This window comes from Pezoporus occidentalis, unplaced genomic scaffold (genome assembly GCF_034315485.1).
Source record: "Pezoporus occidentalis ecotype Australia unplaced genomic scaffold, CSIRO_AGI_Poc_V1 ctg6, whole genome shotgun sequence".
NCBI classification, from domain to species: domain Eukaryota; kingdom Metazoa; phylum Chordata; class Aves; order Psittaciformes; family Psittacidae; genus Pezoporus; species Pezoporus occidentalis.
Genome location: NW_026915943.1, coordinates 3,127,235 through 3,152,181, shown reverse-complemented (window position 1 = coordinate 3,152,181; position 24,947 = coordinate 3,127,235). Strand labels below are relative to the sequence as shown.

Here is a 24,947-nt window from a genome sequence, read left to right as displayed (position 1 = left end):
TTTCTTTATTGTCTCATAGTGCTATGTTCTCCTCTATGCTGTGCTTCATCCAGAATCACCTATGATTTGACACCTTCTTTTGGGAAAATAAAGGATTTTTGTCAACTCGTCAGCTAAAAGCTGAGAAACCAGTACTTGGAAGAGGAATTTTCTTATTAATATATGAAGAAGCAATACTAGTTAAGATCCATATTAATCTAAATTAAAGGCTGCACAATCATGGCTCTAAAGCTTCCTAGGACCACCTGTGATAACCGCAGGCATCTAGTCTTTAGTATTCAAGATTTTTGTCTAATCTTGACTACTCAGGATGAACTCTATTTAGATTTTGTACTACCTGAGAGAAAAATATTGTCTAAATACACATATTTATTAACCAAAATCTATAAATAATGAGCATATTTTGCTGTCCAGTAAAAGAATGCAAGCACATCCGTTGGTTTAATTATTGTAATATTAAAAGCACTGATCTCCATGTATTATCCTTTCTTCTGAAACACTTTTCTTCTTATATCAGAAATATGACCCGAGTTTCTTCTGTGGGATGATATCTCACATATCACACTGATGTTACTAGATGTTTCACTTGCACAAGGCCATGTCACCCCGCAACATGAATCCTTTCCACAGATCCAAACAGTGACTTAGTCCTGGGGGACATCCCAGCCTTCCTTCTGGTCTCCCATGATGTTCACTCCTTGAGAAAAAGCCAAAGTCTGGAAACACTTGTCCCTTTATTAAGCTCTCCTAAGGCTGACTGAGTGCCCGCACCACCCAAAGTGCACCACCAATAGACAGGTTCTGGGATTTGCTTTCACGCGGAAAATGTTAAACTATTACAGTAGTTTCCTACAGAGTGGTCACTTCCAGTAATAAAATCATTGTTTCTAAGGTACTATCAGTAATTCTACTGTTAATTAATTCAACGAGATGTTCTGACCTGCATCCGGATGCCTTTGTCTGCCATTAATATTGCTTCGCAATTGCAATTAAACACACAGCACAAAAACCACTGCTTTCATTTGGTTCTATACCTTTCATTTTGAAGGTCAGTCTAGTGCAGGCTCATACACTCTGCATTAGGGGCTTTTTTTTAAGCAGGGCAGGTTATCTCACAGTCAAACATGATTCTTCCATCCTTTCTGTTGCTTTAAAGGGATAATTTCTCCCTGATTATCCCTGGGTAAATACTTCCTCTTGAAATTATAGATATTCAACCCCCTGCACTGCAGACTAGTTTATAAAGGTGTAATTACTTGGAGCATAATTAACAGTTGCTTTGAGGAGGCATGCACAGGAAGAGACTCTTGTTTGCATCCATGTTGGAACTGCAGGGACAGCTATGCAATAAAGAGTATTGCTGAAATCAATAGAAACACAGTGTAAGAGGAAGGAACAAACCTGTTGAATAAGGTGTTGTTTCTGCATAGTCATTGCTCATTTTAACACCATATATCACGTTATTTATTACTATCACCACAATTTGTACAAAAAGCATTTTAGATGTTAAAAATACATGCAGCTTACCAAGCAAACATAAATGTTTGAGGCTAGTGAGAAAACAGGATCCCACTGGCTTGTGGGGGTACTTAATACATTGGATTTGATTCCTTCTAAAAAGTATGGGTGGAAAACGGCAATGGAAAACAGACGAGCCATGCCTAGAACCAGAATAAAGAGTTCAATATGCCATTCCAATGAATTCCCTGGAGGATTAGGTAGAGGATTGTAATTAAGGTTTCTGATCTTTATGGAATGTTCCATGTTGTTAAACAAACAATAAAACTCACAGTTATTCCTATAATAAAACTTAAAGAGATTTCTCTTGTTGAAATAAACTTAATGTACAGTATCGTATGGTGGGCAAGTATCTTCATATTTGGCAGGTTTAACGGGGTTCAGGGATCCTGTCATGGCAGTGCTCTAGAAGCCTGGCTGTCATTTCAGATTTCACCTTCAACTCTGAAGTTTGAAATAGATTGATGAAGTTGAAAATTTGTGGACCTGTTGACTGATGCAGTTATAGTTGTTGTAACCTATCTGAACTATTCTTAATGAAGTAAGGCAAGAAACACTTGGAAACCAATGTTTATACCCTAGAGAGAAATACATCCCACATAATAGAGTTTTTAAAGGCAGTAAATATATGAGGGTTGGTTTATTTATTTGTGTTGCTTCTATTTTTCTTTTTCATTACCAGTGTTCACTGAAATCATGCATAGTTTTATGTGTTTGCAATGCCACTGAGATGGATGCAATTTGATAATGAATAGTAGAATAGTGGAATACTTTAGATTCAATTACAAAGGATGAAAGACATCAGCAGGCATCTGTTGCAGGGCTTGAAATGAAAGAAAATATAAATTCCTTAGACCACTTATTCAAAAGCTGAATATAGGATAGGGTATTCATATAGTACTTAAACTGCATAGACATCTGCTGGGTAAAACCCACTGTTAAACATGGATTATCAAAACCACTCAGAATTTACACAGAGGAAAAGCTTTATGATGTGGAAAAAAAAGAGAAAAGAATCTAAAGAAGCTTTTATGCTTTTACATTTTAGTAGTTAGAGAAAAATGAAAGTGTAAATCCTGAAGCCAGTCAAAGATGTCTGCAATGGTCTGCAGTTGCCTGTAGCTGTTTACATATGCACAGCTAGGTCTATTGGGTTGTCTCCATGGCCACTGAAAAGAAATAAGCACTCTGAGGGTTTAGTTTGTTAAGCCCAGTCTTAACGCTTATTTCAGGGGAAGACTAATTGTAACTTGAACGTGTTAGATATAATTAAGAAGTTCTTTACTGTGAGGGTGGGGAGGCACTGGAACAGGTTGTCCAGAGAAGTTGTGAACGCTCCATCCCTGGCAGGGTTCAATGCCAAGTAGGACGGAGTCTTGGGTGACCTGTTTTAGCATGTGGTATCCCTGCCCATGGCAGAGGGGTTGGAACTAGATGATCTTAAGGTCCTTTCCAAGCCTAACTGTTCTATGAGTCCATGTCCACTTTTTCATTCCATTGATTCTGGGAGAGCTTGCCCTGGTTCAGGTGTGGACTGTCAACATGATAGATACCAAAAGTTAGGTAGGACGGTTGCATTTTTCTTTCTGGACATCATCTAAGGATAAGAGAAGAGTTCCAGGGTTGCCTTTTGTCACCTGTATAGTCAATCACATGGATAAAAATATGAGTGTCCTAGCAGTGAACGAGGGTGTAGCACTCAGTAGGATCAAGGCAAGCCATGAAAAGATAAAAAGACTGACCTACGCTGATCAATTGTTACTCAAATCTTAATGAGGGCCTTCCAACTTCTGCCTCAAAATAGTAAGCTATGTTTAATTACTAGGAAATAGTGCAAGGAGAATGGGACATGTCAGAAATATGTGCTTGAAGTAACAAAATGATTTTTGACCTAGAAAAATGTAGGCTAATAAATCTGAGAGGGAAATAATCTCAAGCACAGTTCTTAAGTCAGACAAAGATACCTGGAAAGCAGAAATGTCAAAGGGACCTTGGGGTTTTAGCAGACAGCAAATAATATATATGCATTCTGGAAAGCTAGAGGATGACATAAGGGGATGGTTTCATTTCGGTCTGTACGTGCAGAGTCTTCATTCCTTTGTCCACAGGGAGGTGATTTTCCTGCTATACGGCAGAGATGAGATTGCACCTTGAATCTAGTGATGGATGTTGACAAATTGAAGGGAATTCCGAGAACAGCAGCAAAAATCATTAAGGGGCTGAACAACCTGACTTGGTAGGAAAAAGAAAGTCATGCACTTGGAGGATAAAGGGAAAAGATTGCTTCTCTTATCCCAAGGTGACAAAGACAGGCATGATGGGATTATGTCAAACAAAAGGAAATCTGAACTGCAAAGCAGGAAGAAGTTCTTGCTCCAGTGTGACTTGAAGAGTTTTCTGCAGTATATGGTGGAAGACATTTATGTAATTAAAAGGGGATGACAGCATAAAAACGTTAATCTGAGAGTAATTTGTTGTGATATTGTTACAAGTAACTTTTTTATTAAAATTAAATTTTCACGTTTTCAGATTGTATGTTTTGTGCACTTGATGATATATGGTATCCTGCAAGAGTCACTGCTTTATTGCTAGTTGTATTGAATGTATCATGATGACCTTGCAGTGTTCAAGGCCAGGTTGGACGGGGCTTGGAGCAACCTGGTTTAGTGGAAGGTGTCCCTGCCTGTGACAGGGGGTTGGAAGTAGATGATCTTAAGGTCCCTTCCAATCCAAATCATTCTATGACTCTAAGATTCAAGGTTGATGAATTGACTGCAGCCTTTTATCTGATAGACTATACATACCCTCTTTTCAGCAGAATAGGTTAATATGTATCCTGGCACTGAATAGGCTTGTTCACTCCTACCTACACTATTGGAAGCCCTGCATCTTTGTTATTTTGTTGATGATGTAGAAGTGATGCAGTTTTCCAGAAAAAGCTTTGAATATGCAAAAGGCTTTGTGAATACCAGATCTTTTAACATATTTATTGTGGCATCAAGATCAGGGTAGAAAAGGCTGATTTAGACTGCTATCCTATAAGGGTCTGTCAGACCCCAAAGCTCCATAAGTAGCCAGTGAGAAAAGTATTCAAGATTCCCAAGCCAGATATCTAAGGAAGATGGTTTGAACAAGCTCCTCATTATTAACTGAACAAAACAGCATCAATGTAAAAATGGGAAGGAAGCAGTGAGCTGTTTGCGTTGAAAAGAAGCGGTAAGCTCTGTCACTTGCATGGAGCTCAAATGCCTTTCTAATAGGTAATACATTTCTAATCATGTATAGGTATATAACATATAGTACTTAAAGGCTACATGGGTAGAGGTTTCACTTAAAAAATAATTTATTCACATAATAGCAAAAAATTCTAAATCACTGAGTTAGCTTTTAAACCTCTTTTGAGAGAGATGCTTCATCATATATTCCATTGTAGAGAAGAATTTGCAGTGGCAAGAGTATAGATTAGTAAGCCTTTTCCTGCTATAATTTCAATTATCTTGTGATGAGGCTTTTTCACCACATTCCATTCACATTGGACTCCCTTCACAGCTCGAGTGTATGGCCAGGAATACAGGAATCTCATTTCTTCCGCTATTTAGCTATGAAAAATTAATGGCAATTAACTTATAACGAGTTGACAGGAAATAGAACCTTAATGCTATTAGAACCTTAAACTGTGGAAGCTCCATTTGCTTTTTTATCTCATAATCTGTTAATCTGCTTTAATATTTATGGGTAATGATAGTTACATTAATTCTTTGTTATTTTCACTGCCTCCCTCCTTCCCCCTCCTTCCCCTTGTTAACTGAGTCTGTTTCTTAAAGAATAAACAAACTCATTCCTGTAATCATTTCTCAAATGTGTGTTTGACAGAATTGTCAGGTGAATGTCTGCCACACCATAAATTGTAAGTGTGAGCATCTCAGAAATTTCTTCAGCCCACTATTGTAAGTAGGGCTGGGATCAGATGTGATCTGGATGGGAAGGAGGTCAAGGATGAGTGTCTACTCCATGGCTGCTCTGCAGTCACACAAGCAATACCTAGGGCTCACTGGGCAACACTCTAAAACGCTTGCCAATCCTCTACACCTTGTAGTAAATCTGCTCCATGGCAAAGACACCTCACAGTGAAAGGACAGTCATTATATCAGTTTTCACGTAGACCTGGCCTACAGTTTCTGGTGTATTGTCCTCGTTACCAGGAGGATTTACTGTAAAAGGGTGTCTCTCACATTAATTAGCTTATAATTTAAGTGAAAATTCTTTACTTCTCCTAAGAGAGGGAGCAAGAGGCTGTGCATAGGATGTGCAAATTGGCTCTACAGCTAAGCTCACGAGGGTGAATTTAGTGAACCTCTTTCATTAGTTGCAAAGGTCATATCCCATTGACATCAGTGGCATCACACCAGCATCATTCAAAGCACAATTTGTTCCAGCAAAGTTGGTCTTGATCTCCTGTTTCTGTTGTTCTGTTTTAAATTGTTTTGTAGTGTGAAGTGAGTGTAAAAGTTTTTCCGGGGTGATTGTCTGTGATTTAAGATCCTTTGTGCATTTACTTTCTGGTTCATAAATGACTGTTCAAGGAAGGCAGCAGAAGAAAGGTTCTTTAAGTTAATTCATTTGGCCATGGCTCGATTCCACGCCATGTTAATTTTTAAAGGAAGGTTCTCACATGTTCTGTATGTCTGAAAATATTTAACTTAAAAATATTTCCCCCATTTTACAATTTGAAAGGTTTTTCAATCTACATCTTGGATTGAAATCCAAGAGGATTGAAATCCGGAGGCTCCCTCAGGATACTAGTTAGATTTAGTTAGCTCAGAAGTTACATTTCACATGTAAGACAAACACTTTCAGGTGGAATACAGGAGTAACATGGCTTTTCATAGGTTTGGCCCAGTTTATCTTATTTTAGATGGCTATTTTATCTAATCTTCCATGATTTGTTCTACAATAAGTGAGAGGATAGCTCTTTATCCCACAGAAGGACAGCTTATGATGCTGGTATGAATTCATCTAACAAGAAGGGTGGTTTGGAATGCCAGCACCTTGTATACTTCTATTTAAATGCCATATGGGATTTCCTAACATGAATTGAAGAGCTGATTAATAGATTTTATTTTTTATGAGACAATAATCCATCTGAATTGTCTTTCTTAGTCACTGATGAACTATAAGGCTTTGAAACACACTAAGTAGTCTAAAAAAATCTAGTTCAAAACACTTTGTTGATATCCAGTGCCAGAAAAGCAGTGCTGCCTGTTATATTCAGATACAGACAGATTGGATCCATGTAGCTGAGCAAGTGCCATGTGGTTCAGCCCCCTGGTTTGAGAGGTAGGCTAGCTTTTCTGTTGTCACTGCTACATTAACCTACAGGAGGTTTTGTTTTGTTGCTGGCCTACTCCCCAGATGACTGTTTTCAAATGGAAGGGGAGGTAAATCTGACAAGAAGGCAATAACTCATAAAGAAAATGACAGCTATAATGAAGTGCTGCAGTGGTGAAAAGATTTGCCCAGCAGAAACATGCAGCCCAGCTCACCTGCTGGAGGCTCATTGACTTCAATGTGTCTCCTCCAGACTTGACTTTGGCCTAAAGCATTTTCTCAAGCATAAGGCCAGTTTTGTTATTTCAGAGCTCTCACTTATTGGTAAAGTTGACCCAAATATTAACAACTGTTATGTGAATCAAATCATAATAACTTATTACCCAAGTGCTGTTGTATCAATGTGCTGCCTGATGAATAGCATTGCGCACGGCAAGAGGCAGTGGCCTTCAAATAGAAACCATCCGTGTGAATTGCTTGCTTGCATGAGCTGATCTCTTGGCAAAGGTACAGAAAAATGAGAAAAGCACCTCTTTAACAAGGACCGAGGACTTAAAAATACTTGCCTTTCTCTGTCAGGTCATTCATTCTAAGGAGAGAAGTAGAGGGCCATAATTCTTCCATGAAACCAAGTAACAACCTTTTAATAAGCATCATTAAGTCTTTAGATTGAAATAAGAGCCTATCTACCCTTTTATCCCATATTATATTGCCCAAATTCCTCTTTGCCATCCTCACCGTGGTTAGATGAAAGCCCCCTGTTTTCATATTGATCACTAAAAGCACTTTCCCCTTGTACCAGTTCACTGCACCACTTCTAAATGCAGTTCATCTGATCTCTTTTACTTTGGCTGCTGCTCATTCAGGGCTACAAAAACTGTAGTTTAAGGCAGGTCTTGGAACTAAATGATCATATTTCTTACCTCATTCCAGGGGATAACATTAGGATCTTTGTTTAGGTGGGCTTCAGATTAAAAGTAAAGCTTGCTTTGCTTTCCCATGCATGCCCACACACGTGCACACCCGTATATGTATACACCCCTCTTTCTCCACAAGGGTTATTTGAAGCCAGAACAGTAGACATCTGTGTGTGTTTATGCCCATTTCTTTTCAGTAACACACTTTCCAAATGCTAGATGTTGAGGAAGTGTAAGTGCACTGAAATGCTACCCCAGATTCAACCTAAGCCCTTCAGAGCTGTGGATGGAGTGGTTCTCAGAGTTACTCGTTTCCACTGGCAGAGAAAGTTGCTCTTTGACAAGGAAATTAAGTGATGCGGGCAACAAAGTTATTGGCTTAGGGGTTGTCAAGAATATATTTGTAAACAGGCCTTAGCCTGAGTCGCACTTGAGTCGCTTGCGTGTGGTTGTAGATTTAATTTCCACTTGAAAATTTTTGTGTGCATGGAATTTTACCAGTGTGAGACTCGATTCAGAACTTCCACATCTGTTTTCCCTTCTTCCCTTTTATCCCTGCCAGACCAGCACAAAAAAATCTATATTCTAGCTGGAAGCAAAACCATCCGCAATGATAAGAACCAACCTCACATGCCAGCTAGATTGGAAATTCAGACTAGCATTTTAGGAGACTGTTCCTGGACTAAAGTGAAGCGACAAGCATAGACCCACATAGGAAGCTGGGTTCTACGAATACACGTCAGCAGGGTATCTGCTGTGTTTAAAGCAGTCTGCAGGCTGCATACAACAACAACAAAAAACACCCAGAAAACTTGGGGTTTTAAAACCTTTCAATAGCCCAAGTCATAGGATCATAGAATGGTTTGGGTTGGAAAGGACCTGAAGATCATCCAATTCCAACCCCCTTTCAATGGGCAGGGACGCCACTCTCTAAAATCTTACCAGTCTTAGGCAGTGCATGTCCCCATCTTGTTTTCATGAATATTCCCTGCTTTAATGTTCCCCAGCTTCATTTTATGACACAGGCAGCACTTTCTCGCCTGTATTTCTTTGTAGGCAAGTGAATTTTGGTATGGTCTGATCCTTAGATTAGGTTGTCACTAAATGAGAATGTGAACTCCTGGCCAGGCTTCATCCTCCCTTCTTTTCCCGCAAGATTTAATTGATTGGTTTCATCATACGCAGCTTAACCTTATGCAAGAACATGAAATGGCATATGGTTTCCATCCCAGAAAGATAATTGACCCCCAGGTGATTTCAGTCAATAGGGAAGAAAAAAGCATATAGTGGGGTTGGTTTTGGAAGGGACCAGAAAAAAGGGAAGGAGGGGAATGACTTCAGCTCTGGTAGCTTTTTTTGAACTTTGAGCCCTGAAATCTCAGGTTTGATGAATGAACTTAGTCTGCTTTATGGGAAGGCTGAAGCAGGTCTCAGGTTCTCCTGCTCATGCCCTGTGGCACCTGTGTGTATAATGCTTCCTATACCAGTAAGCCCAGTTGCATATTCAGCAAAGAGCTCTCTTGTTCTTGCTGCCCTCATCACAGAAGCACCGTCTCTCTCAAACAATGTTTGCATTTAGAGAGATAATATTGTTCCTGGCTTCCCTTGAGCCCTCTAGGGAGAGAAACTCCACGGTACTCCATTGGACCTTCAGTATAAAATGTTTTACTTGGGCTCCTCTTCTCCATTGGCAAGTTATAAACTAGTTTTTTATGTTTGTTCCCTCTACTTTATGCTTTTCTTTCTGTGACGCTGCATTTGTGCAGTACTGGCTGATGTATGATAGGAGAAGAGCTGTTACATTTATACATCAAACCCTATATCTGTAGCCTGCCCTACACAGCCAAAACATATTTGTAGGCTTTACATCTGATAAAGGTCATCTTCTGAAATGCAGAGGCACAGAAGAATCTTCCTGAGTCCAAAGACAGATTAGCTGCAGTGATCTTTGCTACAGTTCATTTCTTTTGTAGAAAGGAGGAGGCTGAACATATTCTGGACAGGTTCAGCATTGCTTTACAAGAACTGTGAATCATGTCAATATTGTGCAGTTGCAGGATGGGATATTTTGAGCAGGAGCAGAGGCATGCACTGGGAAAGTTCACAGGGAAAAGGATTTAAGAAGATAAATGAACAGTGTTGTTTAAAACCTGTATCCTTCTTCCTCTGTCTCCCACCAAATTGAAGAAGGAAAGATGTAGAAAATGACATTTTGCTTTAGCAAGTTCAGATGGGAGACAGAACTCCAAATATGTCACTTGCCTGCTAGAGGTAGGATGACATGAAATATGGAGCTGTCAAGCAGGGAGAAGGACTGATCCAGGTCTGACAAGTCGAACATACTGAGCTCAACAGTCTTGACTCCCTTTTCCATAACCTCATCAGCTACGGTTATATCTCATGTGTTTATGCGGCACTGAAAAATAAATGGCTGCATGTCTCTTATAAGATGACCCCTGGCACCAAAAGCTGTGGGGTGGCAAATGCTGTGGTCCCGAAGAGCCATGCTCAAAGGAGACCTGCTGGGTAGCACATCTCCTTCTCTTTGAGCTACCACTCCGTTTGATGTGCATCCTCATTGTCCCGCCTTGTTCTCACAGGCTGTCCTACTTTGAGTCCTGAAAGGGATGGTTTTGGAGAGGTCTGTGCTCTTGCCATCAAAAAGTCACAGAGGCAAGGTTACAGATATTGTCCTACACAAGGCAGTTGCCCTTAGATCTCTTTGAAGGAGCATCCACATCCATTTGCTGGATTTATTTCTGGCTTGGAGACTAAGCGCTTTTGAGCTCACTGAGTCCTGGCAAAGGTTTTAAGCACCTGCCTTGCTTCTGGCTGAATGCTGAGAACTGCTACGGTTGGGCTGTTGCACAGAGTCTTTCAGGCTCTGAAATCTTGGACCTGTTGAGATGGTTCTCCTGCAGCTCCATGGGATGCTCCTTTTGTCACCAACCGTCTGCCAGTTCCTTTGGCTGGGCAGGTATAAACCATGCATGCCAGCCTGACATAGTGGCAGCACTGAAAATTCCCCAGTAGTGTGTGTTGTGTGCAAACAAAATGCTTCATTCCAAGCATGGAGGAAATTTTCTAACATTCTGGGGAAAAAATGTCCTCAAGCCCCCTGGGGAGAGAGAAAAAACAGTAATTCTCTTGCTTATATCAGAAGATCAGGTGATAAAGGGAGAGGGGAAATGTCATTTATAGAATTAGGATCTTGAAGGACCTTAAAGCTCATCCAGTTCCAACCCCCCTGCCATGGACAGGGACACCTCACACTAAACCATGACACCCAAGACTCCATCCAACCTGTCCTTGAACGCTGCCAGGGATGGAGCATTCACCACTTCTCTGGGCACCCTGTGCCAGCACCTCGGCCCCCTTATGGTAAAGAACTTCTTCCTTAAATCTAACCTAAACTTCCCCTGTTTAAGTTTAAACCCATTACCCTAACCCTATCACTACAGTCCCTAATGAAAAACCCCTCTTCAGCATCACTGTAGCCCCCTTCAGATACTGGAAGGCTCCTATGAGGTCTCCCCACAGCCTTCTCTTCTCCAGGCTCAACAGCCCCAACGTTCTTAGCCTATCTTCGTACGGGAGGTGCTCCAGTCCCCTGATCATCCTCGTGGCCTCCTCTGGACTTGTTCCAACAATTCCATGTCCTTTTTATGTTGAGGACACCAGAACTGCACACAATGCTGCAGGTGAGGTCTGAGAGCAGAGTCAGGATCGCTGGTCACGCTCCTTTTGATGCAGCCCAGGATACGGTTGCTTTCTGGGCTGTGACCACACACTGCCGGCTCACATTGAGTTTCTCATCAACCAGTTTACAATAGGATCAACTCATAATGTCATGGCCATAAATAGTCAGCAAGGAGGGGGGTCAATAACATCAACATCTATATGTATTACTGCAGCCATGGTAGAACTACATGGGTACCAGGCAGAAATTGTGTGTAAGTGCAAAACCTCATTGGCGCTGTCAAAATGGACCTGGCCCAGCTGGTCCTTTCAAGAAATATTGAAGTATTACTTTTGAGCTCCTCCAATGAAATAGATCTTTCATTGCCAACAGAAGTGGTGAAAGTAGGTGAAAACCACACTTGAACGAAGCATTTAGTTTCCACTGCTTGCAATCTGTGGTTGATTCTCCCCTAAAATTACCAGTGTTTTACTTTCTCCATCATTACGCACAGCTATTGGATTATATCACTGCACCTGGAGTTACCAAGGTGAAAGAAAAGACACACGAAACCATTACTCCAGTGTGCCTGGAATAATACTCAATATTTGCATGGCAGCTGTGCCTGATAGGGTCACGTAGTTCCCATTTTGCAGCCAAGTTCACTTAACTGCAGGGAATTCTGCAGGTACAACACCAAGCAAAGGCCACTGGTTCCTTTTTCACATGCCCAGTTCGGGAGTACACAAGAAAATTGGTATCAGAGTCTCTCAAGATGAGATTTCTCTTTCCATGTTAAAGGCAGATGGCAACAGTGGCCAGTTATGAGTATTTTGGCTTTTGTGTGAGTGCGTGGAAGAACAGTGCAGGGACAGAAACCTGGGAATATGTTTGTGTGTTTTTGTCTTCGTCTTCAGGATTCATAACCACAGAATATGACAGAGGCTGGAAGGGACCTTCAAGATCACCTAGTCCAACCCACACTGCTCAAAGTAGGGTCAGCTACAACACCTCAGGGCTGTCTCCAATTGGGTTTTGAGTATTGCCAAGGTTGGAGACTCCACAGCCTCTCTGTGTAGTCTGTTCCAAAGTTCAACCACCATCCCCCAGTCCAGAAGCTTTATAAAACTCAAATGATTCCAATTCTCTGCTGTTGAAGGTACAGAAGATGCATATGTGTAGGATAATAACCTTTATTCAATAGACCAAAAAGCTCTCTTTACAAGGCTTGGTAACCTGTTGGTGTCTTAGCGAGTGAAGTATCCATAAATAATTGAGCTTTCTTAGCTGAAGCAGGGCAACCCTTGGCCTCAGTACTATTCATCTTATTTAATAAAGGATGTTCTGGTGGCATATTCAGGATCAAGAAGATTTTTGTTAATCCTGGAGGACGGGACTTGTATCGTGGCCAATTAATGTGCCTGTTCCTACTGATGATAAATGGGTCTGTCGTCTCTTCATCTGGCATTGTGCCTCCAGCCTTACTCAGTCATTTGTGGATATACCCAAGGGTTTCGATCGCTAACATTTTAGCTTTTACAGGTCACCAGGATTCTTCAGGAAGGCTGGTTTGCTAAATAGTAGTTTACAGCAGAAAGCTGGAGGTGAAAGAAAACAATGACCAATAAGACAATCAGCTCTAAAATGGGCTAAAACCTATCTGAGGAAGAATCTCTTTGGTCTTATTTCAACCAAAGTTCAGGGAGAGGATAAAAGGAATGCACGTCTAAGGAACACTTGTGGATCCAGGCTGGTTTAACCTTCATGGGTTAATCGCTCATTTGAAACTGATGTTTTCAGTGGTTCTGAAATTGCAGGAAGTGGTCTGAGGCCGAGAGGGAATAATGACTCCAGGAGACATAATTTCTAGGGAGGGACTGAGGCCCTGTAGTTCTGCTTTGGAGGAAACACAAGCCACAGAATGAAATTCCCTGCAGTTTCAAGGTTAGCTGAGAAGCTGGTGGCTGGAGGAGAGAAATCTGAGGAGGGAAGGGGAAAATGTGAAACGAGTGCTGTGTGCTTGTGTGCGTGCAATGTTGTGCCACATAGCCAATGCCTTTCATCCTTTAGCCAAGAATCTGAGCTGAAACCCCTTTTGAAAGGTCTTTCCAAGGCACATAGCAGCTCTCCCAGTCAGGGTAGTCCATGTTAACCAACAATTTCATGTTAATTCGATGTGGAAAAGTTGGAATCTGGGCTTTGAAATGTTTTAATGGCTACCATTCTAGGTTAGATAACGGACAGGCAGAAGTGCGAGGTAGGGAGAGACTGCTTGTCTTGACATTGTACCAGATGAGAAGGCAGTGGTGGCCATGCACAGCTTGCACCACTTTTGTTGCTACTTCTGATGGGTTTCTGAGAGTTCTGGACCAGCTTTTCACAAAGACCAAAGAATTCAATTGCAAATCAATCCCACCAAATCGGCAGAGGCTCCAGCTTAAATTTAATCACTTAAATTTAATCACTTAAATTTAATCACCAAATCTCCCTGGAGTCAGTGGAGAAAGGCTCCTCTGGAGGGCAGTTCAGAGCAGGAATCGGACTGGAATATTTCAAGGGCAATATTAACCTTTATGGCTAGTCTCCCTTTGCCAAGAGTCAATGGGATCAATTCATACCTGAGCAGAGAAGACTTACACTGGCTACGAAGCAGTCCCAGTATCAATAAAACTACCACAGTGTGTTCTCTGTATCACAGAACTGCCATATGTCTCCACTTATGGGGATTGGGCATGGGGGCTATGGAGGGAATTGCTTTCTTGGGCAGGTTAATGTAAGATAAAGTGAACAGCTCTGCAGCCCTTAATCTCCCTAAAGCCCATAGTCTCAGCCCTCTGTGCTTTGCTTCGTTATGGAGCCTTTAAACACCTAAGCTAAAGACAGAGAAAGTCATCTAAAAGAAAACACAACTTCGGCTCCTTTAGTTGGAGTTTTTGAGAAGAAGCGAAATTCCTTTTGGGTTAAAGTGATTAGATTTTTGTAATTTTGTTTAGATAGTATTAAAAAGCCCAAGCACTGTGGAGGAGACACACCAAATTAATACCTAACTCTAGAATATTTAATAACTCAAGGTAAATTAAGGTACTTACAACTGTGCGTTTTAAACATCATGGAGTTTTTGTTCTTTTTATTGTTCTTCCAAATATGGATTTTTTTCCTATTTCCAATCTGGTAACAAAATCTGACAGTTCTGGTCTTATTTTTTATAATAATCTTACTTACAGTAGTCCAGGAAATGCAACTTTGAAAAGAAAACATAAATTAATGCTTGGAGTAGATAGAAAATACTTTAATACCTTGGGGTTTCATTTGTTGGCTTGTTGTCCTTTTTTTTTTTAATATAATTTTTATTATCAAGAGGTATCCAGAACCAATTTTTTTATTTTAATTATAGCTGGAATATACTGCTCATTGCAAGCAAAACAGTGATTTAACATGCAGATTTTAGCGCAGGGATTTGAAGCAATCTAGTGGACTAAGACACATACTAAGGCACATATTTCCATTCATTTACTCACAGAAATTTGTCATGGCTCACCAGATACCTTTGAATAATCTCATCTTTTCTTTTTGTTATGATTTTTCTTTTCCTTATAGAATTCATATTATAAATACGTTAATGGAGCTGTTGGTGGAGAGAAGATACACTGCTTCTGACAGTTCTGTTGCTGCTGTAAATCAGCATAGTGGCACTTAGATCAGTGAAGCTACTATTTACCCCAGCTGAACATCTCCTCCTTCAATTCTAATATTAACTCTGTTAAAAATAGGAGATTTATATTTAAACCTCTGCTTCCTGAAGCGACAGTAGGTGGGCCAACTTGTAACATGATCAACATTTACAGCATTATCTCTACTGGAATCCATTTATGTCAGCTCCTAACAATCAAAACATAATGGCTTTTTGGAATTGCTTTAATTTTTACAAAAAAAGCAAGAATATTAATTAAAAAAAAAAAAAGAAAACCAGAAAAACAGCCAAGCCCTTACACAGCATGTGTGCTTGTGCATAAACAGCGTATAGCATTAAAGTGGTGGCATTTTGATATGCCACCCATTCCCTGAAGCGGTACTTGTGGAAAGGGGTGGTGTGCTGGCGTTATAGATGGGGAGTAGCAATACTAAGGTGGGAGGATCTCAAGATCCCTCTTATCACTGCATAACTTGTGATTTAGTGTGTGATTAATTTTATAATAAACTTAATTTGAGATGCCCAAAGCCATTCTTGATGCCCAAACCTATTTAAGAGACTGGCAAAGATGATGCAGGATGTGTAGGAAAGCCATGCCTTTCTGGATGGCAGTCAGAATAACTAGGGCATCTCCAGCAGCACTGGGCAGTTTTGTGTGTAGAGGTTTGCTATGTCGTGTCTCACATCTGCAGTCCCTGTTTTTCAAGGGTATTTTTGAATAACACTGAGGGCCATGCTAATTGTGATCTATCAGAAGCTGTTGGCCTTTGGCAAGATCATATACTGCCTCGTTTTCATTGCTGCACCACACATTACACCTGTGATCATTGTCATTAAACGGCGTGACATTACCAAATATACCTTCCAGTAAACTTATATAGAGATTTAAGTGCCTACAAAATTGAGGATTGGTGTCAAGTCCCCATTAAATATCACCCCCAAATGCTCAGGATATTACCAAATTAAATGTAAAGTGTGTCTGCACAATATGGACCATGGGACTGAGAGTAATTTTTTTATGCATATTGAAACAACTGAATTTATCCAGGTGTCTGAAACGGGAGTCTCTCTCCTCTAATTTCTTAAAGAAGACCAATATAAGTCTAGAAAAACTTCAATATTTTAATGGTATCTTAAAATAAGTAAATATGTTTTATAGCCAGCATTATGCATGAAGTCTAGAAAGGAAGAAAACAACTGTTGTTAAAGATTTGTCCCGTGAAAAAACATACTTTCTCTTTCTCCATATTTAAGTATGTGTGCATAGTAACTTAGTTCCAATTTAATTCTACTCATATCTGGTGTATAGTTACTCCTTATTTAGCCTTTGAGACCATATCTAAACTGTAAAGCCACCCATGGATGGTGGCATGCCCTGTATATCTTGGGTAGGAGCTAGCCTGGAACGTGCCCTAACTCTGTTCTGGTTGCCCAGGTTCCTGGGGATATCAAAGCACGGGAAGGCAGCTTGGGCATGGCTGTCCTGTAGATAGACATTTCTCCCTATCAATACAGACATGAAGACAGATACCAGTTGCTGCCTGATGAAATGGTAGCCTGGGGAGAACAGGCTTCTGATGTAGGTACTTCAGTTAAGTGCTCCCAGACAGGGGGAATGTGGGTCTTTAAACTTATGAAGGATCCTACCTGGACAATCCTGACAGCTGCCATGCAAACAACCTCTACAAATCCATGCCAGTCTTTTCTGACACACAAAACCTGGCTCCTTTTCTGTAGTGAGAATGGCTGGACCATTGCAGTGGCGCACTGATTTTTGTGGATGGTGAACACAAAAAGGGGATTGAGAAGAGACCGCCTGAGTTATTGACACATGACTTGAGTGCTTTCTATTCTTAGACAGATGAGGATCTGAAATATGTAAGTACACTATCATTTTTTTTTAAAATGTATTTGCAAAAATTAGAGAAAAGTAAAACTTTATCATGGGTGTGGGATTTATGCATTTGTCATTTTCTTTCAATGTGTGTTTATACTTAAGTGGAGCTGATAAATCAAGCTATTCCTCATGATATTTTAAAGCATCGTTATTTGTCTCTTGATTCCGTCCTTGTTTTTTCTTTAAAGAAATGGAAAGAGCACAAACCATGAAATTATATTTACACTGTCATTTTAAATTTATTGTCTAATAAATAGTGATCACTTGGAAAATCCATTCTTTTCTGCATTGTTAACAAGAGATTTAACCAAAGTGATTGAATCAAGACGAGAAATGATCCCAAGTTCCTGAAGTCTGAACAAATGACATTGTCAGTGTTAATGTGCTGTTCTGGAAGTTCATTTGAAATATAAGAAATAACCTAAATATAATTTCATGGCAGGTTGTATACCACTTAGCATAATGTACTATTTACTACAGACCCTCCATTCTCTGTTTCACCAGCAACTCCAGCTCACCAAATATCTTACCAATACTCACTTTTTAACTCTTCCACACTCCCAATGCAAGCAAAGATAACACTTTTTTCCCCCAACAAATATAAACTGTATGTTGACTTCCAAACTGACAACTTTATCTTGACCTACACCAACACTTTTGCTGAATGAGCTTAACCACCCCGATTTTACAACATCATGTGGATCTACTTCTTCTGACTCATCTAATGGTGCTGCACAAGATGCCTGTTAGAACTGTAATATGCCCTCTGAGACATTTGTGCTTAACAAATAATAAATAGAACTTGTCAGCCACAGAATCCTCTACCTCAATTTTACGAATGAGTGCACATCCCAAAGTATTTCAAAGGGAGCAAAAGAAAATTAATGGAAATCTGAAATGTTCTTAAAGTGTCACATATACCCAGACTTTAAGTAGCTATAGATAAAGATTTAGAAATACAATTAAATTTATTTCTACAACTTCAAGTCAGGAACTCCGTACTTCAAAATGCAAAACCAAATCAGGAAGAGCTGTAAAGTAATGGCCTGACTTGTAAAGATAAAGCTAAAAGTCCTACGGCATTTCTGGTTTTGAAATCCAGAGCAGGATAATGTCTTTACTTGGATAGGGTTCCAAGTATAACTTTATGTTTCATGGATGTAGTGATTCTCACTTGGTTTTAAACAATAAGCCTATGTTTGTAATCCTCCCTTGGTCCAGGCTATAACTGCATATTTCAGGTTATTGTGTTTATATAGTAATGAGACTAGGCTGAATTCTTTCAGCTTTGGGCAAATCACTGTAACAGTGACAGGCGGATTTCTCTTGATATGTCTTTATTAAAATAAATGTATTTAAGGAATGTTTAGATTTCTGCCTGTAGATGACTGATTTGGTAGAGATTGGTATAGCAGTAATGTCATTATATCAAGCTTCCTTTTGTTTTGGGGATTCACTGAGAGATTTCATAAAAGAAACCATAGCCTAGGCATCTCTGCTGTGTTAGGGGAGAAAAACAAGGTTTTTCAGGACAAATGAAGAGTGTGGTGAGGTGATACTTGAGCACTCAGATTCCCTTTTAGAAAAGAAAAGAAATTAAAAGCTTCTGAGCGGTAAAATTTGGATGTTTTCTCAGATATGCAGATATGCAAAGGATGTTGATGATGCCATTAAATATCTCATATCTCCAGATAAGAGCTATTTTATCATAATTTGCTCAGCAGCTATTAAAATATCTCATTCCTGGAGGAGAAAACCCTCCTAAGTGTCAGAACTTTCTTAAAAACAGCAATAAAAACTCAATTGCCACAAACTGTGCTTTTTAAGGGACCTATCAAGCTAACCTAGACTTTTTGACAGCTATGGAAACAAGCCAAGATTATATTAAGAATCGGTACAGTGCCGGGGGTAACCATTCCCTGCCAGATGTATTGCATATACCCTGCTGTGTGCATGGGTATTTATAGCTATGTCTATACAAAATACCAGTCAAGGAAAACAAAATAATACTGGTGGGAAGGTGTGTTAGTATCTGGTTGTCCATGGCTAAAACACACAGTGTTAATACCTTGTCCTGGCGAAGGAAAGTGAAGGACATAAATGAAGGGTTATTCCCATAGTGATTCAGTAGTTCAAAGACATTAATCAGTGCTACATATCTGCTGGAAAAGAGTGAATGGGGGATTCATTCATCTTGGTTCCCCCGTGGATGCTTTCTCATTGTAAATCGCATCTACTGCTTACCTCTACGTGGAACTCTGACAACCGGTGGGAATTTGAGTTACCTGAACCATGCATGCATCTCCCCACATGTCACCAGGGTGGGGATTTACATTTGAAATAAACTTATAACATTGCAGAAATGCACAGGAGCAATAAATGGAGCTTATCACTACCTCTGGCCGATGTCGAGCTCCTGCAGAAACGTTGCCATATAAACATCAACTCTGAGGTACTCAGATATCATTATGATTAGCCTGGTAGACAGACCTATGCATTGGGAAAGCAAGGTCAGTGCTCCTGGGACAATAGGAGACACAAAGATTCAATAATAATATCTTATTATTCTATCAAATGATGTCTGAAGAACACTTTAAAATCATTATGTGAAGGACAAAGGATGCTATATATATAGAAGGGTAAAGGCTGACATTTCTACAGTGCATTTAATTAACAGAATTCCAAGCAAGCTTGGCCTTTGGAAGAAAAATAATCTTTGGTTGCACACTAGGCACATTGAGCTTCCATAATAAACACACATGGAATCCCTGTAAGGCATCTACTGAATCAAGGCTATTGTTTTGCTGGTGCCATGTTCTCAAAGACCCTGAGGTTGAAAGTCCTCCTATAAAAGTGAAATCTGTTGCTTACTACAAGTGTGGGGGGGTTGATGAAGACAAGAACCAGCAGCCATAACTGATCGTGTTTATTAACAGTTCTTCTCAAGCTGTTGGAGCTCTTGACACAGCTGAATTTCTGTGAGGAGAATATGTCTAAGTAGGAGTATTTTCCATGAGGCAGTACAAGCGCTGTTTGTGGGAAGTGTCGTGGTTTCTTTTGTTAAGGAGAGGTCAAATGATCACTCTTCCCAGAAAATGGGCCCAGGATGTGCATAGGTGATGTACTCAGACCCTTTCAGCCTCCACTATACACACTGATTTCCAGCACCCTGTTCTTTAGTTCAAAATATATTAGTACACTACCCCTTTCATCAGACATGGATCATTTCTATAATGCATGGTTGGCATTGCTGCATGATGATATATCAGAAGGATTTGGGAAAAGGATAGAACACCACAAGACTGTCAAATAAAGCTGATTCTGGTTTTAGAGGTGGAACAAGCATAAAAGCATATTTGCAGATGTGCATAGTAATTATTTTCGTCAGACATAAACCTGTTGGGATAACTACATTATGTGAAGTGAGGCATAGAGCACTGCTAGAAACCAAAAATGTCTTTAGAAATTAGATATTTATAATGGAATTAACAAGGTAGTTACCTGAAGTGGTAGCTTCAGGTTTGAAGTCACTACCATTGCCAGTCTACGAGAGAATAGATTGTTTAATAGGTGCAAAGTGGTTAAAAAATAACAGCTATCAAACAGGGGGGTTTGACCTTTTTCCACATGAAGATGATCAGATGTTTGAACAGATTACTGGGTAATCTCCACCCAAAGAGTAGGACAAGCTCTTGAAACACCTAATCTAAGTGGATCTGCTTTTGAGCTGAAGACAGGGGCTTGACTACAGATCTCGAGCAGTCCTGGTCAAACATGAATTATTTTGTGGTTCTAGGAATGAAACCCATAAAAAAGGAAAGTTCAAAGACAAAGCTGGAGAGCACATCTTTGTCTTTATCAAAAGGTACATCTGTAACTACAGGTGTCTTAGTGGGAAAAGGAGTTTCTCTGTTTATCTAGTTCTTAGAGTGGGCAAATCCACCTTCTCTGACAAGTCCTGGAAAGAGTGTGAGGGGAGGTTGGCTGAATTTTCTGACACTCACATTTAGCTTCAGATAAACATTAGCTGAAGTTTCCTTTCTCCATGTCATCACTTTTACGGTGGGGATTTAGCACTGCCTGTTCTGTACTAGATATCCCCATGCAGAGAAGTGGGATGAGATTCCTGGCTGGTGGCTTTTCCATCCTTGTGAGTTCCCTTCATATCCAATACCAGTGCAGTTGCTGTACGTTAACAGTAAAGTGAACTGTTATCAGCCACTTCATAATATCCCTGTAAAGGAGAAGGTTAATCCTTCTGGGTCCTTGACTCAGGTTGCTTATAACAGCAATATGATGGACACCACAGCCAAATCCAGACTGCCTGAGTGGTCAAGATATGGGCCAAGTAGCTTCTCCCATTCTTGAATTTTCCTAATCAGAATGCATTGTGATTTGCTTCAACACAGACTGCCAGCCAACAAATAGGCCATACAGACACCATTAACATACTCATCAGGATTTTCCTTTCCTCTGCTCCCACCTTTCTCATCTCCACTTAGTTCCATTCCTTTATCCTTGCTTGCTTTTCCTACCTGTAGTATGAGTCGAGAAACAAATGTTTGCGCTTGTGTCCTTGTTTCTGTATTACAAGAAGGCACGATTGCAGGTAGGAAGTCAAGAGAGTGTGTATCATGGCTGAGGTTTGAGTAGAAGACCTATAATATCCATAATACCTATCATGTCCTCACAGGTAACTCTACATTGAGCCAGAATAGCAATTTCAGCCTCTTCAACCCTCACAACAGTAGGATACTTATACTGTATTTTCTCTTCAGGTTTTGCTGCAGTTGTACCTAGGTAGACAGACTGGTCATCTCTTGACTACTGCTCTGTAGAGAATTGCACATTGTCTTGTCCTCTCTGTATCTACATCTGTGCCATTTTTGGTGGCTGCAACTATTACATCTGTATGAAAAGTTTTCTTCTTCCTCTCCAAATCCCTGCTTGTTGCATGAGTCCCTATCACCATATATTAGTAAAACATGCACAAACTGGGGATGAAGGGTGTTTGTGCCAAAGGGTTGTGGGAGCCTCAATCTTCTGCTATGTCACCTTCCATTGCTCTTTGGTGGCCTTCAGCTGATAGGAGTAATTTGAAGTTTCATGCCTGTAGAAGGAGTTAAGGAAGTTTACACAGTGAGAAGGCTCACTGGGCAGCTTGCAAAATAGGTATTTTAAGCATTTTTCTGGTTGTTCTTTTTCCCCACCTGTGTGGCCTCGATAGCACAATCCTCAGTGTAGCAATTACATATTTTAAGCTAGTCCTTAAAAATGCACCCAGCCCTATACAAATACTTTTGCTCTTTGCATATAATAAGGATGCATGACCTTTCCACCTGCCTCTTATCTTCCTATTGCAGATAGGGCAAGAGAGAAAGAGGCCACCTGCCACGAGAAGCTGAACTCTGAACATGGTACGTGATCTGCAGGACAGAAACAGTTAATTCCTCTGAATGCATTCTTTTGAGTAGAGATGGCTATTGAAAACAGAATTTAATGAAATCCAGAGTTCTTTTCATAAAATATTTGAAGGAAGACTCGTTCGATAGCACTTGTCAATCAATACCTTGCTATTGTTATACCTTCCCCCCACCTTTATTTTAATTGGCATCTGTCTGGAAGGACACAAACAAATCCCAAGCTGTATCTTAACTAGGATACTGTGGAGCTCTTCCCTTTCAATCCTCGAGTTTCTCTGCTGATAAAGACAAATAAATTGCAAATTCTATATTAATAGGTGCAAGGGGCAAAAGCATGAGAAAAGGTTCAAAAAGTATATGCAAAAAAAATCCTGGAGTATATTGAGAGGATGCTACTTGAAATCATATATACCCTGTTTCTAATAAGTTGTCAAGATATATGCAGGATGCTACAAACTCTACAATAGTCTGACTATTGATTTGCCTTTTTTCTACAGTAATCAACCTTTGGACATTTGATGTTCCCTTTCTGTTAAATAGTTATGGCATTCCTAGCAGTTTTCAAGGATTTAGTAGAAATGTTTTAGTGATATGCTCACTGCTTTTCAAAGATCAGGCTTGGAACATGTATAAAAGTCAATATTTCTATTGACTTTGCCATTCATTTCCATTTCACTGTATTGTGAAATACTAAGCTATTTTACATGTGCTGTTGTTCCTGTAAACAGGTATGCTGCATTTAGGGTTTAATTATCTGGGACTTCTTGTACTTCATGATACTCAGTTATGCTCACACTGCTACGTGGCTGCCTGTAGCTGCGATTTAAAACCATTGGTACATAACTTCAATAGGAGTTCATAAGGATTCAGTTTAAATACATCAAGCAGGCTGTTGTAGCAATAAGTGAAAGTATGTGTGTATCCAGAGGATTGCTGAGCATCTTCTCTGGCAGAATAATTATTATGCACAAGAAAACAATTTACTTACCATCCAACAGGATCTTTGATGATGGCATTTTCCATCAATAGTCATGTGAGACAGGAGGATTCATTTTCAATTCAAACATTACAGCCTGCCGGATTAATAAACCATATTTATGAAATAATAATAACTCCCCAAATGTGTTTTTTAACTCAGGAGGTGAGCACTGACATTGAGCAGCTGTCTTTCTTCAGGATCTGTGGAGTGATATATGGCACATTGATTGCTGTGATATTGATACACAAGGAGCCAGACTGAAGGATGGGGTCAGCACACAGAAAACCTGCATGTTTTTGCTGCAGTGTAAGGTTGCATATGAGAGCATGGACAGCTATTTTGATGGGAGGGTCTCAGCTTCTGAAGTCTGTGTTTTGTCTTCTCCTCCTTGTTCTTGAGTGGGGATGTGAATGAAAGTGAAGGTCTTTAAAAACATGCACAAATACACAAGCATACACAAACCAAGAACAAAGAAAAGCTTAAGATTTTGTCCTGTTTAAGCATGAGCAGGGATAGTTAGCCAGGAATCATGGGTCTCTGTTTAGCGATGGTTAACCAGGAATCATCAGTCTTTGTTTAACAGAGAGGGTCAGGAAGGCAGAAATTTCCATGGGAAAAAATCTGGTTTGACTCAAAGCTTGTGACAAAATATTTAAATAAATTAAAAAAAATATATAAAAAAAAAATCAGAGTGAAAATTAGAACCTGTTTTTTTTCTAACAGTCACTCACATGTTAAACTTTTCAATACCAAGATGGAATCGAGACTGGCATATTCACAGTGGCCCTAAAAAGTCCTACTGATTCTTAGACTTTGTTGTAAAGCAAATGGAGTATTCCGTGGTGTTTTGAGCAGGAAAATGTCTAGGTGAGACCAAGGTTAGAGCATCTTGACTGATGTCTGATCTTGACACACTTCAAAGGTGTGATACTTCCCTTGTACCACTGTAGGTGAAGACATGCATCTCTTCCTAGTGGGAATAAATTGCCAGTGCTCCATGTACTCCTTATGCAACCACTGCTATGCTTCCCTGTTACAGCAGGGGAATAAGGTGCAGAGAGTTATGACACTTTTAAAGGGTTTAACTGAAAACTGGGTTCTGTATAAGTGTGGCCATACAGGTAACTAACCGCCTGCAAAAGTGACCAAGGTATGTAGGTGAAGAAATACTGTCTTGGATTGTAAAAGCCTGAAACAATAGTTCTGCACGATGCAGGAAAGCAGTGATGGGAATATGCAGTTCTGTCATCCCACCAGGGAGCTGCAGCTCCACAAGCATTTTATAATCATTTAAAACCACAGCTAATTGTTTTAGAAAAAGAAATAAACAAAGTGTTAGGTCTTTCAGGGTTCAGGATGAGTATTTGGGCTACAGCAGAGCACCACTGTCTCTGGAGGTCTCCTAGCAGACCCCTTGAGAGACTGAGATGCTTTTAGGAAGACAAAATAACTTTCATTATGGCAGGGGGGGGTGGAACTAGATGATCTTAAGGTCCTTTCCAATCCTAACTATTT

General features: G+C 40.0%; 1 protein-coding gene across 11 annotated transcripts in view; it reads left to right on the top strand.

Moving 5' to 3' along the window:
• TENM4 (teneurin transmembrane protein 4) overlaps positions 1-24,947 on the top strand; it is a 1,625,418-nt gene that overhangs the window by 1,088,524 nt on the left and 511,947 nt on the right. For 10 of the 11 annotated variants that reach the window (XM_062639041.1, XM_062639047.1, XM_062639050.1 and 7 more), the window contains one exon: positions 16,871-17,011. The exons of the other annotated variant lie outside the window; for it this stretch is intronic. The gene's annotated coding sequence lies outside the window, so the exon portion shown is untranslated. The remainder of the gene's footprint in view (positions 1-16,870; positions 17,012-24,947) is intronic. 11 annotated transcript variants of the gene reach the window in all.